Consider the following 17,774-nt stretch of genomic DNA (forward strand, 5'->3'; position numbering starts at 1 on the left):
ACCTGATAGCAAATATGGAAAATCAGGTGGAGATATGGAAAGAGTATTTAGCTAAACACTCCCATCACCTCCTGGAAGGTGTCCAGAGGAGCCACTGAAATGCTCAGAGGGCTGAGCAGCTCCCTGGGAAGCCAGGCTGAGGGATTGGGGTTGTTCAGCCTGGAGAAGAGGAGGCTCCCAGGTGAGCTCAGAGCAACCTTCCAATATCTGAAGGGGCTCCAAGAAAGCTGGGGGAGGGCTTTGGACACGGGGGGGTAGGGAGAGGAGAAGAGAAATGGGTTAAAACTTGGAGAGAAAGGGGAGATTGAGGTTGGAGATGGGGAAGAAATTCTGGAATCTGAGGGTGGGGAGAGCCTGGAACAGGTTGAGAGAGTTGGGGGTGTTCAGCCTGGAGAAGAGGGGAGGAAAGAAGAGGAAGAGAAGAGAAAAAAGAAGAGAGAGAAGAGGAAGAGGAAGAGGAAGAGGAAGAGGAAGAGGAAGAGGAAGAGGAAGAGGAAGAGGAAGAGGAAGAGGAAGAGGAAGAGGAAGAGGAAGAGGAAGAGGAAGAGGAAGAGGAAGACCTTGGAGCACCTTCCAGTGTTTGAAGGGGCTCCAGGAAAGTTGGGGAGGGACTTTGGAGAAGGGCCTGGAGGGATGGGATGAGGGGAACAGCTTTAAGCTGTAAGAGGGGAGATTGAGGTTGAACATGAGAAAGAAATTCTTTAATTTGAGGGTGGGGAGACGCTGGCACAGGTTGAGAAAGTTGGGGGTGTTCAGCCTGGAGAAGAGAGGAGAGAGGAGAGAGGAAAGGAGATCTTGGAGCATCTTCCAGTGCCTGAAGGGGCTCCAGGAAAGCTGGGGAGGAACTTTGGACAAGGGCCTGGAGGGATGGGATGAGGGGGAAGGGTTTCCAGCTGCAAGAGGGGAGATGGAGAGGAGATTGGAGGAAGAAATTGTTTGGTGTGAGGCTGCTGAGTCCCTGTCCCAGGGTGCCCAAGGAAGCTGTGGCTGCCCCATCCCTGGCAGTGTCTCAGCCCAGGTTGGATGGGGCTTGGAGCAACCTGGGCTGTGGGAGGGGTCCCTGCCCATGCAGGGGATTGGAACTGGGAGATCTGTAAGGTCCTTTCCAGTCCCAGCCATTCTGTGATGATGAACAAATGATACAGCCATTCCAAACTGACAGCAAGAGCATGGTTTGCAAGACAAAAAAGACACCAACCCCAAGCCAATGTGAGATGATGGAATGGAAAAGGCTATAGAGGAGCAGCAAGACCTTCCATGTGCCCCAGAACCATTAGAGAGCATCCCCACACCTAAGAAAAAGAGGAAGTATCAAGTATATCAAATATATAAAAAAATATCGTGCATGTTACTTCCACCAGCAAAACTATGAAGAGATTCATTCCAGGGCAGTGGGAAAATCAAGATGGAAATAATAATGGACTGACTGAGGTAAAATACATAGGAAGCAATGGGTGAAAAAGTGTGGGAGAGGGTTAGACCAAATGTCTGTGCTCTGAGTGAGGGTAGAAAAAGAGTAAGGGAGGGAAGTCAAGGTGCTTTTGAGGATATTTATTTTGATTTTGAGAGATGCATCATAGAAAGTAACAAAATGAGACTTGTTCCAGCTAAATGCATTTTAACTACAACTCCTCCATGGAGCAGGGAGATAATTAAGTGACATCTCCAAGTCAGAAGTCACAGAGTCATGGTTAATATTTTCTCATTTCCTGTACAGGACAGTGACAACAAGAGGTGAATCTCATGACAAGGGGGTGTCAGGCCATTGAGATCCTGATCTTACAGCTGACCCCAAGCAATTGGCAGACATCTCAGGTTTGGTGATGATGGTCTTCAGCAGGGTAAAAAAAATACTTCTGTTAACATAAACTCTCAATAAACAGTGAAGCAGATGGTGCTGGATTAGGGACAAAATTTTGATGGAGAAAGATGAGTTTGTGTTTCTCAGGCAGCATAACCATAGCTGAGGACTTGCTCCAGAAGACACATTCTTTTGGTAGCAGCTGTTGAGTAGAAAGTTACAGCCTCAGAGATCAAGGATGTCTGGATGGAGATGTATCAGCCTGAGATATCTACAGCATTGGCCTGGGCAAGAGGATCACCTCCCTTCCATGGAGGAGTTGTCATGGATGCCTTTAGGCAAAGCAGAACAATTTTAAGGTTTATCAAGGGGAGAAGACTCAGGTCAAGAGAAGAGGAAAATCAAGGAATAAACTGGAAAAGCTGAAAGAATGTGGAGGTAAGACAGAAAGCAAGGAAGTTGTCCAGAGAAGTTGTGGATGCCCCATTTCTGGAAGTGTTGAAGGTGAGGTTGGATGGGACTTGAAGCAACCTGATCTAGTGGAAAGGGGTTTGGAATGAGGTGATTTTTAAGGTCCCTTCCAACCTGACCCAGTGTGTGACTCCATAAGAACTGCTGACAGCTGTCTGCTTGTTTCACCATGACCCCATCCTTGGATTCACAGGGTTTCTGGATATTGATGGGTGTGTATTTTGGGGCACGAGCAAACAGCCAGTGGATCAATGTACACTGGTGCAAACTCACTGAGATAAAATATTGGCTTCATTTGTTAAAGTTTAATGACTGGCCTGCCTGACAAAGCCAAGAATCCAATAACTCCCATTTCTCTGGGCATGTTTAGTTATTGGGTAATTACACTTCAGGCTCAATGAACATTGTGTCTCTCAGAATATTTCCTCACCACTCAGACACACGTGTAATTAAACCTCTCAGGAGCACATCACAGATTTATGGCCCGGGCAAAGCTGGTTTGAATGACAACCAACCAGGTTTTGTGATGTTCAGAGAGGTGCAAACCCATGAAGTCAGAGCCCAGATGTCCTTTGGGGACCTCAGCAATGAGGGAAAACTGCAGGTTAACCAGAGGAGCTATTAAAGCAGGAAAAGATGAATATGTCATCTTGTCTGGGATACATACCATGCTCTGTTACCATAGCAATGGACATTATAGGTAGCTTCAGAAGAGGGAGAGTGTGATCAGCAGACAGATAAGGGAGAAGACTGTGCTTTACCCTCTGCAGTCCAAGTATTTTCATTAAGATTACAAGAAACAGGATCCAGATATTAGAGAGTAGGTGTTTTCATCCTTGTCCTAATCTAACTTCAAAAGTATCACCAGCAAGGGCATCCCTTGCTTCCCTCAGCAGGCAGTTCCAACAAATGAAAGATTTTCCCAGTATTTGCCCTCCTGTTGTCTTTATTTCCCACTATCTGGTGTTTAATCTTCTCAAGTGACAAGTAAAAAGCACCCCAAGTCAATGTTTTCTTTTAAAATTCACCTGCCCAAAGGCTAACTTCATCCAGCAATGAATTTCTGCTTTGGGCTAAAAAAACTTGTTTGCCAGGCTTCAGTGCATAGGTGAACTGTAGCTTTCCAATTAGAAGGGAAAAAACTTTCATAACCACTGTGTCTTAGACTGAGAAAAGCAAAAGAATGGAAGAAAATATTGTCTATTATTGGATCTGGAGGTATTTTACTCTGCAACCTGGCTTCTCAACAAAATTTTGTCATTTTGCCAAGCCATTAAGCATCAACACTTTTAAGCTTGTTGGCCACTATTGCCCCACTTTCAGAAAAATGTCACTCAGGATGAAGTTTCTACAAGTTTCATGAATATCAGCAACCAACGAAAAAAGAAATAAAGGTAAATTAAAGGAGAATTAAATGCAATTTAATAGATACTAATGGAACCACTTGGAGGAAGGTAGATCCTTACCCAGCCTCCTGGTCCATCTATTGGTACCTCAGGGCTCTACCAGCAATCCTCTATTTTGCTCTTTTCTGACCAAAATGGCAGGAGACACTGGGATCATCTGGGAATGCTGCAGAAGACGGGCAGGGGATAAAGAAACCAGGTTTCCCAGCAGCACTTCAAAAAAGAGCTAAAAATCAGTTATTTTTCCTTTTTTTTCCACAGCACACATCACTCAGGGCTTGCTACTGCTCCCCACATAATTAACAGAGGCCACAGGTATTTAATGAAACTCCTCATCCTCTCCAGAAGTCAAATCAAGCGAAGGCAAAAGGTTGGATGAGTGTTTAAGGGTTCTCTGGGAGAGAAGTTTGACAGAACTTTGTTGTATTGGACCAAAGACCCCAAGAGGCCTCTCGTAACCTGAATTATTTTTTGAGTTGGCATCTTAAGAGCTGTCCCTGTGGTCTGTATGCACAGTATGAAGTTCTTACCTCATTAGTTCTCACCTTGTCAGTGTAAATGAGTCTCCTTTTCCAGACTGTCCTCCAAGAGGACTTTCACACCTCTTATTTTCTGGATCCCAGGTTTTAGTATCTTACTCAGGTTGAGTTGACCAAAGTAGCTTGCAGCTATGGATTGATCAATGCAAACATGGGCTACACAATCTGGCTTTGATTTTCCAAGATTTCCACCTTCTCAAAGGGGTTCTGATTCCATCCAGATTATACTGGGGCTTTTAGAACCTGGTTGGGAATTTTAGAAACCTGATTTGGGGCTTAGAGCAACCCAGTCTAATAGGAGGTGCTCCTGCCCATGCAGAGGGATTGGAACCAGGTGATCTCTAAGGTCCCTTCCAACCCAGTCCTATGATGTGGGAAACAGAGATGAAGAAATCTTAGGATTTGAGGATCTAAAGACATAGAACTGAGTAGGAAGCTCAACGTGACTTTAGGAAGATGTAAACACCCCTTTAATCTAGAGATGCCAACATGAAGTTGTTCAAACAAAACTGAGGAAAAAAAAAATTAAAAAATCCCTGTGCTTCACTTCTTTCGTGGTGTGATCTTACAAACCATGATGACTCCAGGTAGCATCCAACACAGCTCAGGATGTGACTTTTCCAGGACAGAATGAATTCAATTCACAAATACCATTGCAGCAAGAAGTCTTGAAAGCAATAGAGGCTCTTCCCACCCATTGGCTCTAAAGCTTAACCCTGAGTGACAGCAGAGAGAGCTTAGGGCACATTGATTTCATCCAAATAAATCTAAATATTTATTAACTCAAGAGCTAAATATTGATTAATGCCAAAGGGAAGTCAATATCTGCACTTAAAGGAAACAACCAGCTTGCTGGGAAATAACCCCCCACTTCCCAGGAGCAGCCAGATGGACAAAAGCCCACCCTTTCCTTAGAAAATTTAGACTCCACAATACCTGAAAAGCAGATGATTGTCCCCAGTGTGGTGGTAAAAGTGCTCAGATCTTTGATGTCCATGGAGAGGACTCCAGAGGTGAAGGAGACCAAGCTTCACCCTCCCAATGGGTGGCACCCAGGTGATGCTATGGAAGACTCAATGTTCCTCCAGAGTATTCTGTGACTGGACAGCAATTGGGGTGAAGAGAAAGTGGGGATGGGGGATATACAGTGAGGAAGGGGCTCTTTGGCTCTCTTGTTCAAGCAGTGTCACCAGGCACTGAGGAGAACAACATTCATATGGCCAGAACAAGAAAAATTAAAAAAAGGAACCTTGACTCTTGCCTACAGCCAAGAAACTTCCACCAGGAGGAGCTGGGTTCTGCCTCCCTTTCTAAATATTCTGGTTTTCCTACTGGCCCTCAGTGAAGAAAAATATCATCAACAGAGTGAGCAAAGAGGTGACACAGCTTTCCATCCAAGCCCTTTGGTCAACACAGACCCAGTGAGATGACTGCAGTCAGTTCCTGATGAGTGGAATTCCATCCATAAGAGATGGATTCAGTAAAAAAAGGTGAAGATGAACCTACAGAACAAATCTGTAATTTTGACCAAGGCTGTACACAGAAGACTGCAGTGTGCTTCCAAGCTTCCCTGGACATAATGGGCACCACTGCTGGTGTTTGGGGGGGTTTTATATTTGGTTTGTTACAGGAATTTTAAAAAAATCTCTATTTCCAGTTCTGACTTATTACAGAATTCCCACAAGGGTGGGAAGTGTTCCCAGAGCAAACAGAAAAAATGATTTTTTTTCACATCTTCCCAGTGGGAACTGGTGGTAGCTGGGGGCTGTTATTGTGGGAAGTTTTTTTTTTTTCTTTTTTCTAACTTGAAATAACTAAACTCTTCCCTAACTGATGGTGCTGGCTGCTGCTTTGGGTGCCTCCTTCTGAGGAACCCCATCAAATGCAATCATGTTTGGACAACTTCCTAAGACATCTGCTCTGTCTCAACCACAAAAGAGAGCTCATGAGCAATCACTTGCATGGCAGCAAGGGGAGGCTCCTTCCTCTGTAAAATACCCAGAGAGTTGTGGGGTTGCAAGGCACCCATCTGGCTTTGTGGGTTTTTCTAACAGTTTTTGGTGCAGAAGAAACCTCCTTTCCTGAGATTGCATAAGAGGAGGAAAAGAAATGAGATCTCAGGGGAGGGACTCAAACATTATGGGGCACAACTCCAACAGCAGCTCGATTTACTAATCCAGCTGAGGTCATTCCCATTCACTCTTTAACTCCTTTTGCCTGATATGTGTCTGCTCTTATTTATTCAGGAGAAACTCAGGGTGACTCAGATAACTTCCCTTTGACTTCAGAGTTGTCTGGAATTTAACAAGCCAAACCAGGCATGATGTTATCAGATGCTGAGAAACAAGGAACTGAGCTGGTGTCTCCAAGGAACAGAACGTCAGAGGAAGGCTCAGCATGGCCCTAGAAGAACCAGGCTGGGACAAGATGTCCTCTGGTCTACATCTAGACCTTAAAATCAGGGTGAAACAAAGGAATTTAAGCAGAATCATCTTCATCTACTATTCTAAAGTGAAAAAAAAGGATGGTAATCTGTCTCTAAGTAGCTAAAACCCCATTTAATTCACCCAGAATTAAGCTGTCAGCCCTGTCCCCAGCATTATTTTGGCAAGCTCCATCAAACTAGGGAAATCTTATGAAAATCTCTGTTAGCATTCAAGGTTCAAGCCAGCAAACCTCTCAGATTATTATTTTTTCATCTGAGCACCAAAATTTTGGAGCACACAATTGTCCCATGGCCATCTACTGGCAGCTATCACAGAGCATGGTCATTTTAGGCTTCAAATAAAGAAAACAACATTTGAAGATCTTTCCTTAGCAAAATTCAGAGATTTTTAAGCCAGGTACTTGGTTTTCAGTTCTTCCTTTCAAATTGCCAGACCTGTCACTGCTGACTGCTGGACTTTATCTCATCTGGAGAGGTTAATTCCCAGTTCCTCCAGCTTCAGACTGGAGTATTTCTTTACTGAGGTAAACTTTGACATAGCAAAGGCCTAGCAAGGGGCATGGAAAAAATGAACAAAATGGAAAATGAAACAGAAGCTTCCAGCTGAGCAACTTCCCCTGCCCAGAGCTATAAAAATGAACAGTGCAAAGTCCTGGGCGGATGGATCCTTACAGGAGATTGTTCATGTCTGGAGATATCACCACCACCTTTACATGGAAAAGCACACCCCAGAGAATGGGGATTTCCAGGGTTTTCCCCCAAAAGCACTTGGCTCAGCTGAGACCTGAGCACAGACTTCCCCTGCCTGGCTGTCTGGGGCTGCTCATCCCCTCCTTGGTAGAGTTCTCAGACTCCAGTGGTGATTCCCAAAAAGCAGCTCCTGGGATACAGGCAGAGAGTGAGCACATCACCTATATAAGCCACACTTAGAAGTTTGGAGGGTGGAGAAGAACCACTGTGATCTCCTCCTGATGCCAGCAGTAATTCCTGCCACCAACCTCTCTGATCAGAGCTGTGTTCTCTGAGGGGAGGGGAGGGGGGGGGAAAAGTCACCCTGCAAATCCTCAAGCAGGTCATGGAGTGATGTGCTCAGAGAAAGGAGCCTCACAGAGGAAAAAAAAAAACAAACCTGCCTGTTTGCCACGTGTTTATAGAATCCCAGAGTAGTTTGGGCTGGAAGGGATCTTAAAGATCAGCTAATTCCAACCCCCCCTGCATGGGCAGGGACCCCTCCCACAGCCCAGGTTGCTCCAAGCCCCATCCAACCTGGGCTGAGACACTGCCAGGGATGGGGCAGCCACAGCTTCCCTTGGGCAACCTGGGACAGGGTCTTACCCTGGCTGGAATCAAGGCTGTGCTGTGAGGGTAACTCCGGAGTGATCCCCAAGAAAGCAGCGAGAAAAAAAGGGATTTTACCCAGGGGGGTGTGGGGGGATGCAGAACAGTGGGGTGGGGAGTATCTATGTACAAAGCCCGCTTGATACCCACCCCCCTTTCCCCCCCTAAAGGGGGAGGGGGGGGTCTGCCAGCACAGGACTGGTACAGCCGAGCTCAAGTCCTGCCTCCTTCCTCCTCCTCCTCCTCCTCCTCCTCCTCCTCCCAGATGTTCCCTTGTGTTCAGCCATCTGTTGAGCTCCCTCCTCCTCCTTCGGGGAAGGGGGCAGCCCGTTTGCCCGGCCAGCTGCACGCCTTGGACGAGAAAGGAGGAGAAGGAGGAGAAGAAGGAGGAGGAGGAGGAGGAGAGAGAAAAAAAGGAGGAGGGAAGAAAAGGGACAGCCGGCCCTGAGCCTCCCTGCTGCCGGCTCCTGGCCGTGGGAATCGTCCGCTGCGGCGTGGGAACGGACCCCAACCCCGGTGAGTCCTTCCCTGCCGTCCCCCCCTCCCCAACTTAAGGATGAGCAGCCCTGGGGGGGGTTTCTCTGCTGAGACCCCCCCCCTCCTCCCCTTTCCCGAACCTCCGAGTGGGGAAACTTTTTTTTAGTGTGATGAGTTTGCCTGGCGTCGGGGCTCAGCTGCCTGCGGGGCGGGGGGGACATCGGCAGCGAAACACCTCGGGTCTGGAGGAGGGATGGGGGGGTCACAGACACTGCGTCTCGGATGGAGGGAAACTACTTTTTTTTTTTTCTCCACCTCTGGCTTGGGAAGAGGGGGAATTTTCGGAGTGCTTAAGATCCCCCAGCCCGGCTCCCTCCCCCGCAACCGGGGTGGGATAAAGTCGGGATCTTCACAACCCCCTCCATCCCTTACTCCCCCTCCTCCTCCTCGGTGCAATGGTGGTTTTGTGGAGTGCTCGGGATTGCCACGGCTGCAAAGTAATCCGAGGAGCAGCTGGAGTCTCCGCACCGCCTCCCGTGCCCGGCTTCGGGGCTTTGATTTCACACAGGGCTCCCTGTCTCCCCTCCTCCCCCTTTTCCACCCACCACAACCCCCCGCCCCCCCTTTCCTTTTTCCCGGCCCTTCCTCCCTCCCTCTCTCCCAGCACCGGCGATAGCGGAGAGAAGCTTTTCTCTTTTTTTTTTTCCTCGGGTTTTGGTGCTGGGAGGAGGCTCGCAGGGTTTTGCAGCTCACCCAAGGTAAGGGGAGAGAGGAGAAAAGGAGGGGGGGGGATATTAAAGGGGGTTGAGAAAGTGTGTGTGGGGTCGCCTGGATGGGGTGAAAAGGTTGGAAGGTGCAAAAAGAGGATCCTCTCCCCTCCCTCCCCCCTCTCTCCTCCCCGGGTGGAAGAAATTAAGGCAAAGCAAAGCTTTCCGCCTGGGAATTTCCCATGCCTGTAAGTGTATTAAGCTGGAGGGGAAGGTGTGTTTGAGGAGGGGAAGAGGGGGGGCAGAGGAAGATTTAAGATGTATTCACTCGTTGCAAAAAAAGAAAAAAGGCTGCTGGTGGAGACTTTTGAAGCAGGAGGTCAGAAAGCACGGGGTTCCCCTGATAACGCACACACCCTGTAAAGTTTTTAAGCAGCTCCATGGAAACTTGTTATTAATGCCACAGTCATTAAAAAGCGCAGAGCAGGGTGGATTTATTAGCCCAGTAAACCACAACACGTGCCAGCTCTCTGGAAACAAAAGGGTCCCTCAACTTTCCTCCTCGGCTTGGGATTTGGGAAGGCTGGGAGAGGAGAGACAGGTGAGGAGGAGGATGATGATGATGGAGTCTTGTGTCGTTGGGGAAGTGACATCGCCTCGCTGAACCGGTGCTCTCCGTCGTGGTTAGATTCTATTCGTGTTATTCGGTGAATCCATATGTATTTAATCCATGGAATTTGGTGGCATCCGAGCCCTGGTGTAAGGAGAACACAGCGCCGAGCTCACTGCTTCCAACCGGGCAGCGAGCCTCCAGTTTCCCCGAACCGAAAGATTTTTTTTTTTTTTTTTTTTTTTCTTCCCCGGGTGTCTGCCATGATAAATCAGCTGCCGTTGAGGCTGAATAACTGCATTCACTTGAAGTTACAGTAGGAAACTTGTCTGGATGGACACTGTGCCATTGCCCAGCCGGTGCCGAACTGAAATATCGCATTGATCGCCGCTCCGGAGCAAACCCGGCAGCAGGCGGGGGCTTTATTGCACTGCTAGGAAGGCAAATCCTGGGAAAAGAGGGAAGGCAGGGTTAGAGCAAGGCTTCCTTGGAATAAGGAGAGCTCGGGATGGAATTTTAGATGCTGAAAGGAGCACAAGGAGCTTGGTATGTCCTTGGGGGAATTTGCAGTCTAAACTTGGCTGGGGTTTTACTGCGCTGCTAGAAAGCAGAGCAAATCCTGGGAGAAGAGGGAAGGCAGGGTTAGAGCAGGGCTTCCTTGGAATAAGGAGAGCTCGGGATGGAATTTTAGATGCTGAAAGCAGCAGAAGGAGCTTGGTATGTCCCTGGGGGAATTTGCTGTCTAAACTTGGCTGGCTGCTGGCTGCCACTGGAAAGGAGATGGAGGGGGTTGGTGGGTGCTGTCCTGCTGGCACAGGGCATGGCTTCTGTCTCTTCTCCACCCACGACAGGCAGTCCACGTCCCGGAGAGGACATGGGAGGTGTTTGCTCACACGTGGGTTATAAATGGCCCCGAGCCGTCCTCAGCCATCGGCTGCTTTCGGGTCCCTCTCCGGAGGTGGTGGGTGGGTGGGTGGGTGGGTGCGTGGTGCTGAGCGATGCTCAGGACCGTGCTGGGGAGAAGGTTGGGTGACAGCAGCCGGATGGGTGGCACCCTGCGGGTGTGCTGCGGGGCCACTGCTGGTTTGTGAATGAATTCGAGCGGCTGCTGGCAGAGGGGGCAATTCCAAAATACCCAGAGGGAAGGAGGACGTGACGGCGAGCCCAGGGGACATTAATTTTGGACATTCCAGGGGACATTAATTTCTGACGGCTGGGAGGGTTGCAGGGTTAAGGTGAGGGGTCCCCTGCATCCCCATTCCTTAAGATTGAGTGCGAGGGATAAAAAACAGCATTGAGAAGGTGGGAGGGAACTGGGAGAAAAGAGCTGTAAAACAAACCAAAAAAAAAAAATGCAAAACTCTTTTCTTTGTTTGTTTGTTTTGGATTTAGGCGAAAGCATCCTGAGCTCCCCTAGACCCACTGAACCCCCCCCAGTGAACTGCCTGGGCCATCTTGGTGAGAGACAGAACTGGGAAAAAAAAATAAAAAGGTGAGCCAACGTCTTCCAGAGGTTTAGAATTTTCCCTCCGTCCCTAACTGCTTTTTTTTTTTTGCTTGCTTTTTTTTTTTTTTTTTCCTCTTTCAGACTCTTCTCCCTCCTCCTCCCTGCTCATCAGCTGGCTGGTGGGGAGAAGCAGAGGCTGGGGGGTGGGATAAAGCAAAGCATCCTTGTCCGGCAGCCCCCCTGGCCCCCTGGGCTGTGTTGGTAGCCACAGAGCTGGCCACCTGGCTGGCTATCAAAAGAAACTTCCGAAAGCTGAGATGTTGAGGGCTGGGAAGAGATAAAAGCTGCCTTGAGCAAGCTGTTTCTTGTCTTAAAACTTGGCACCTGGACGTATCAAGGGGAATGTATGAATGGCTCAGCCATTCATTCCCAGGAAGCCTTGTGATTTTTTTCTTTTGTATTGCAATTTATATTTTGGTTTTTTGTCTTTTTTTTTTTTTTTTTTTTTTTAAATTTCCTGGGAGTTTTCATCATTCTCTCTTGGAGTATTCAAGATGTGGAGTCAGGGGGAGGTGGGGAGGGGGAAATGGGGAAGGAAATACATGCTCTGAGAATGGCTCCAGCCTCCTTTGCAGAGGCTGCAAGAGATTAAAGCAACCTGTCTGCCTTAGCATGGGACATTCCAGAGTTGCATTAACCAGGCTGGAGATCTGATTGTTGGAACAGTGGGAAACTGGAAAAAAAAAAAAAAAAAAAGCATTTTATCTTTGCTGTAGCTGAGCAGAGGGCCATGTGCTGGCTGCAATCTCTGAGTGTTGGCATCTCTGGGTTTGCTTTTCCTTCCCCTTTCCCTGTGCCTGCTGCTTTTTTGTTGTCCATAACTCTGCTCCCTCCTCCTGATCCATTCCTGGCAGCTCTAACCCAGGAGTGGGGAGAGAAATAAGGGCCTTCTTTTTTTTTTTTTTTCCTTTTTTTGACTTTTAATAAGGTAACCCTTGTCAGGGAAATGGGAGACTTCAAGGCCAAGCCCTGCTGTGGCAGGTGGCTCAAACCTGATGTGATTCCTCTCCCCCAGCACCTCTGAAGTGACAAATGTGTACAGAGCTTTCTAAGTGGGGCTGGACCTGTCCCTGACCCCCAAAATCACCCATTTACCTCCCATCCTTAAGAACAAGATGCCTGTATCAGGAGGTATGGCGAGGCTTTTCCATGATTATTGTTCATGAAAAAGAACCTTCCTCCAAAGCTCTTTAATTGTAGAATCCCAGACTGGTTTGGGTTGGAAGGGACCTTAAAGATCATCTTGTTCCAATATGGTGCTTGGTGGCATCCTCTGGCTTTGGAGAAGGCACAAGGTGCACCATGAAGCCCAAATGGGAAACATAAGAGGATGCTGTAATTTGGGGAAGTTTTACACTGCTGGTCATCAAACCCAGGACAAATTGAGTGAGGAGGTGGCTTAATACAAGGTTAAATGGTCAAGGAAAATGGTTGTATGGGCCCTGGGTAACTTGCAGCATCTTCATGTCATGGTGTGAGTGCCACAGAGCTGCACTAAAAACAAGGGGACAGGGATAGAGATAGGATGGAACCCAGGGAGGTGAGAAACACAGATGGGGAGAGGTCCCTGGAGAGCCTGGCCATGCTTCAGTGTCCCCAAAAACTGATTTGAGAGCTGCTTAGTTACTTCTTCACCACAACCACTTCCCAAGGTGCCACCTTTCCTGTCCTGAAGCCCATTTTGCAAAGGGCAAAGCAGGGATGGTGTCCCCAGTTGGTCCAGGTAAGGCAGGAGCTGGACATGGTGCACAGGGACAGTGGTGGCCTTTGGCTGGACCATTTTTGGCAGTGGTGGCAGCTGTGGGGGGGGGTCTTCTCCATGAGGTGAGAGCAGGACATCTCAGCTTGGGCTCCATTCCCAGTTAAACTGGTGGGATTTGAACCTGAGGATGGTGCCTCCATCCTCACATAGGAATAAACATCTCTCAGCCCTGGGGTTACTCAGGGAGAAACTGAGGGAAACTGAGGCACATGGATGAAGACTCCTGTGGTCAAGTCAGTGGTGGGAAATGGGTCCTGCTGAGCATGTGGCTTCTTTTCCAAGAGGAGCTTTTTCCCCAAGGTCCTGCACCAACCAAGAGGGACTGGAGGATGCTGGACCAGGGAGAGGTGGCAAAAGCTAAGGAGATGCTGCACCAGTGAGGCAGTGAAGCAAATTCTGGGCTGGGAATTATGATGGGGATGTGGGGAATGTTTGTGGGGATTATGTCCTGCTCCTAAACCCTTTATCAGCTTTACCCAGATCTCTTTTCCCTCCCCAAATCCCCCTTTCCTGAATCTGGTAGGAGACCTGCTGAGCATTGCCAGTGTCTCACATTTCTCCAGGGTGGTGGCAGCTCCTGACTGATGCTCTGCTGGGTGGTTTCACTGGGGTTCATTATTTGTAGCCTCACTTTGCAAGAATTATTGGAGAGGTGGAGGGAGGAGGGGAAGAAAGGCCAGGAGGGGAAGGAGATGGGAGCCTCCAGCTGTGCTGTTTGCAGCAATAACAGCCAGGATTGTATTTATTAGCTCCTCAGTGGAGGGTCTGCAGCTGCACACTGAGAACCACAGGCAGCAAAGAGGCCTGGAGATTATTGTTCATGAAAAAGAAAAAATCCAACCACAAAAAAAAATAAATGAAAAGCCCAAAAAGAAGGCCTGGGCCAGCACTGAGGGGCACCCAGTTGAATGTTGCCTCCTGGCTTTGCCCTCCCTTATTGAAGCCAGCAGTCCCACGGAGCTTTTAGGAGATGAGAGGTTGGGAGCTGCTGTTTTTCAGCGAGCTCAAGCTCCATGAGGTCCTCTTAAAATCCTTCTGCCAGGGATGGAGGCATTACCCAGCCCAGAGGAATTTATTTTCTCTCTGCTTCTTGCATGGTTTCAGCTGCCCCTGCCTGGGGGAGTTGGGCAGAGCACAGTGCCCAGGGCATGACCTTAGAGACAGGGGTTGGACACCTGATTTACAGTCACCTCTCTTTCCAGTAGGGAAAGAGAGGGCTGGAAAGCCTTTAGATGTAGAAAAAGATGGGGCTGCTCTAAGCTTTTTGCTCCTGGTGGGATGTGTCTCATCGGGAAGACCAGAGGCATCACCCTGGGATGTATCATCTTCCCCTGGCACTACTCATAGATCATACAAAGGTTTGGGTTGGAAGGGACCTTAAAGATCCTCTAGTTCCAACCTTCCTGCCATGCCAGGGACCCCTCCCACAGCTCAGGTTGCTCCAAGCCCCATCCAACCTGGGCTGAGACACTGCCAGGGATGTGGCAGTCACAGCTTCCTTGGGCAACATGGGCACATGTTTCCTCACCCTCACAGGAAGTAATTTCTTCCTAATGTCTCACCTAAATCTCCTCTTTTTCAGTCTAGAGCCAGTAGCCCTGATCCTATCACTCCAGACTTTTGCTAAAAGCCCCTCCCCAGCTTTCCTGCAGCCCCTTCAGGCACTGGAAGGTGCTCTAAGGCCTCCCCAGAGCCATTAATTCTCCAGGGTGAACAACCCCAACTCTCTGGCCCTCAGATTATCTTTGTGGCCTCCCCTGAACTTGCTCCAACACCTCCTTCTTTTTCTGCCTTCCTTTTTTCCCCTTGCTCAGGGAACCCATCCATATCCATCCATGCAGCATCTTTGTGCAGCTCACTGGGATGTATGAAACCAAACTACCCTGGGGGTGGGATGTACATCCACAGACATTCTGCCTTTCCCTCATGGATCAGACAGCCACCAGTGGGTCATAAAAGCCATAAAAGTGGTCCCAGAAAATGGGATTGTTTAAATATCCCTCAGCACCACATCCACACAGCTTTGAAATCCCTCCAGGGATGGGGACTCCACAGCTGCCCTGGAGGGGCACTCTATGCCAGGGCCTGACAGTCCTTTCCATGATGAAATTGTCCCTGATATCCAATCTAAACCTGCTCTCTTGTCTTATAAACTCATCACTTGGGACGAGAGACCAACTCCCACCTCACTCCAACCTCCTCTCAGGGAGTTGCAGAGATCCAGAAGTTCTCCCCTCCTCCTCCTTTTCTCCAGGCTGAACACCCCCAGCTCCCTCAGCTGCTCCTGCTCAGATTTCTGCTCCAGACCCTTCCCCAGCTCCATTCCCCTTCTCTGGACACACTCCAGCCCCTCAATGTCCTTCTTGTCACGAGGGACCCAAAACTGACCCCAGGATTTCAGGTGCAGCCTCCCCAGTGCCCACCCCAGGGGGACAATCCCTGCCCTGCTCCTGCTGGTGGCCACACCAGTGCTGATACAAGCCAGGATGCTGGTGGTCCTTGCAACCATCACTTTCCTGGACTGGGATGTGACATGTGCCATCCCAGGGACACGTGTGGCATGTGGCATTTCCCAGCCAGGCATAATGACACAGCCAAGCAGGTTTATTACCAGTTAAAACCAAGAAGTGTCCAACATGAAGAGGAGGTTTCCTCTCCCAGTGCTGCACCTCTTAACGTTTCTCTCTGGCCTGGTGTGTGGTGTTCATCCCAAAGTGCATTCCTCTGGAATTATATCATGTCTCTGGGAGATGGAATGCTATGGAAAAATATCACCATAGCAGGAGCTGACACGGGAACCAGCTGGGGATGGGGGTCAGGTGTGGGAGATCATCATCAGGGGATGAGGCTGCAGGAGAAACTTGCTGGGCTCATTTTAGTTTTTAATAATTAACCAGCTAATGAAGAAGGCCCTGGGTGTTTTATGCTTCAAACATTTTCAAACAAAACTGGGGGGGACCTTACAGTGGCCTTCTAGGACCTCAAGGGGACCTAGAGGAAAAGTGAGGAGGAGCTTCTTAGAAGAGCATGAAGTGATAGGAGGAGGGGTAATGGTTTTGAACTGGAAGAGGGGAGATGAGACATTAGGAAGAAATTCTTTAGTTTGAGGGTGGAGAGACCCAAGTTGCCCAGAGAAGCTGTGGCTGCCCCATCCCTGGCAGTGTCTCAGCCCAGGTTGGATGGGGCTTGGAGCAACCTGAGCTGTGGGAGGGGTCCCTGCCTATGGCAGGGGGGTTGTCATGAAATTATCTATGATTTGGGGTGGTCAACCTCTGGGTGATGCTGGGAGCAAGCTCTGAGCTCCTGCATCCCTGGTGGGCACCTTATTTGATCCTGTGCACCCTGGAAGCCACGTGTGGCTGCTGATGCTCCAGTTTGAACCATCCTGCAGCTGGCAGAGCCAGGAGGGGCTGGGATGCTCATGTCCCCTCCCCAGCAAGCCCCAGGAATCCTCCTGGTGCTGCCAGGAGGTGCCACCCTGCACTAATTCCTGCCTTTCCCTGCTCATGGCCTCTCTGGAAGCTTGGCAAACTTCATTTCCTTTCTATTTCCTTCATTTCCAACCTCCTCCAGGCACAAACAGAGCTCAGCATCAAGCTGGGAAGCAAAACTGCCTTTCCAAAACCACTGGAGACTTTTCCCCCCCCCACCCAACATGAAACTGGGAGATTTTTTTTACAAAAAACACTGTTGCTGGGGTGATTTAATTTCTCATTTTTCCATGCTGGAGGTAGCACTGACTTTTTCCCACTCGAGGCAAAAATTCCTGGGAGTTGGGCTGTTGTTTGCTTCCAAGCTGTGGTGTTTCAAGGCAAGCAGCTCTCAGGGCAGCAAAAATCATCCAGATTTCAGCCAGGGATGTAAATCAGCTGGAACTCACTGTCTGGGCTGGCCTGCACAGGTTTCCTTTTGTCAGAGCCCAAACTACACCTTGATTTCCTCCTCAGGGGGGGAATGATAGATGCTGGGGGAGAGATTGCCCAAGTGGAAGAAACTATCAGCTGTTTAAACAGCTAGGATGATAAATTATCCGTGGCCTCCTGCATAGCATGAGCAGGGATTTGTGGCATGAGCAGTTGGAGCAAATATTATTTTAACAGAGCTCTCCATTTCTTTTATAAAGAAAGGATTCTTTTTTTTTTTTTTTTTTTTTTTTAACTTTAAAGAAAAAAATAATGACAAACAGAACTGAAGCTCTGAGCAAGGGATGTAACATGTTTGAAAACAAACCCAGAGAATGAAGCTGTAGGGTTTGGAGGTGCTGGGTTCCCCCTTGATCAGTCCCATCTGTTTTCTCTGCAGCACACGTGGTGGGTTGGGGGCTGCTCAGTTTTAGCTTTGAGGTTCTGGAATGTGTCTGATGCTGAAGATTTTGGCTTCACTCTTGTTAAACTTATCTATCCCATCCCCTGTAAAGTCTATGAAAAATGTCCCTGAAGGATGGAGAGCATCAGTGGGATGCTGGTTAATCACAGCAGCTTGGGCTCATCAGTTTCTCTATGTCAGGAGCTGAGAAAAGATAATAGGGATAAATGAGATGCAGGGAAAATAAAGAATGGTGTCTTGTTTTCTCCTGCCTTAGCCCTTTTGGCTGTCCACAACCCAAATTCCATGTTATTTTTTTGTGAGATACAAGTCTACATTGTAAAGACAGACTTGATGCAGAGCATTGAGCTTCTTGTCCAGATCTGGAACTTCCATCTCATCTCT

General features: G+C 48.6%; 1 long non-coding RNA gene across 1 annotated transcript in view; it reads left to right on the top strand.

Moving 5' to 3' along the window:
* LOC139806363 (uncharacterized) overlaps window positions 1–17,214 on the top strand; it is a 281,537-nt gene extending 264,323 nt beyond the window's left edge. Inside the window, exon 2 of the long non-coding RNA XR_011730224.1 lies at window positions 17,066–17,214. This is a non-coding gene — a long non-coding RNA (uncharacterized lncRNA). The remainder of the gene's footprint in view (window positions 1–17,065) is intronic.
* The last annotated feature ends 560 nt before the right edge of the window (window positions 17,215–17,774 follow it).

Source organism: Heliangelus exortis, chromosome 1, assembly GCF_036169615.1.
Source record: "Heliangelus exortis chromosome 1, bHelExo1.hap1, whole genome shotgun sequence".
Lineage (NCBI taxonomy): Eukaryota > Metazoa > Chordata > Aves > Apodiformes > Trochilidae > Heliangelus > Heliangelus exortis.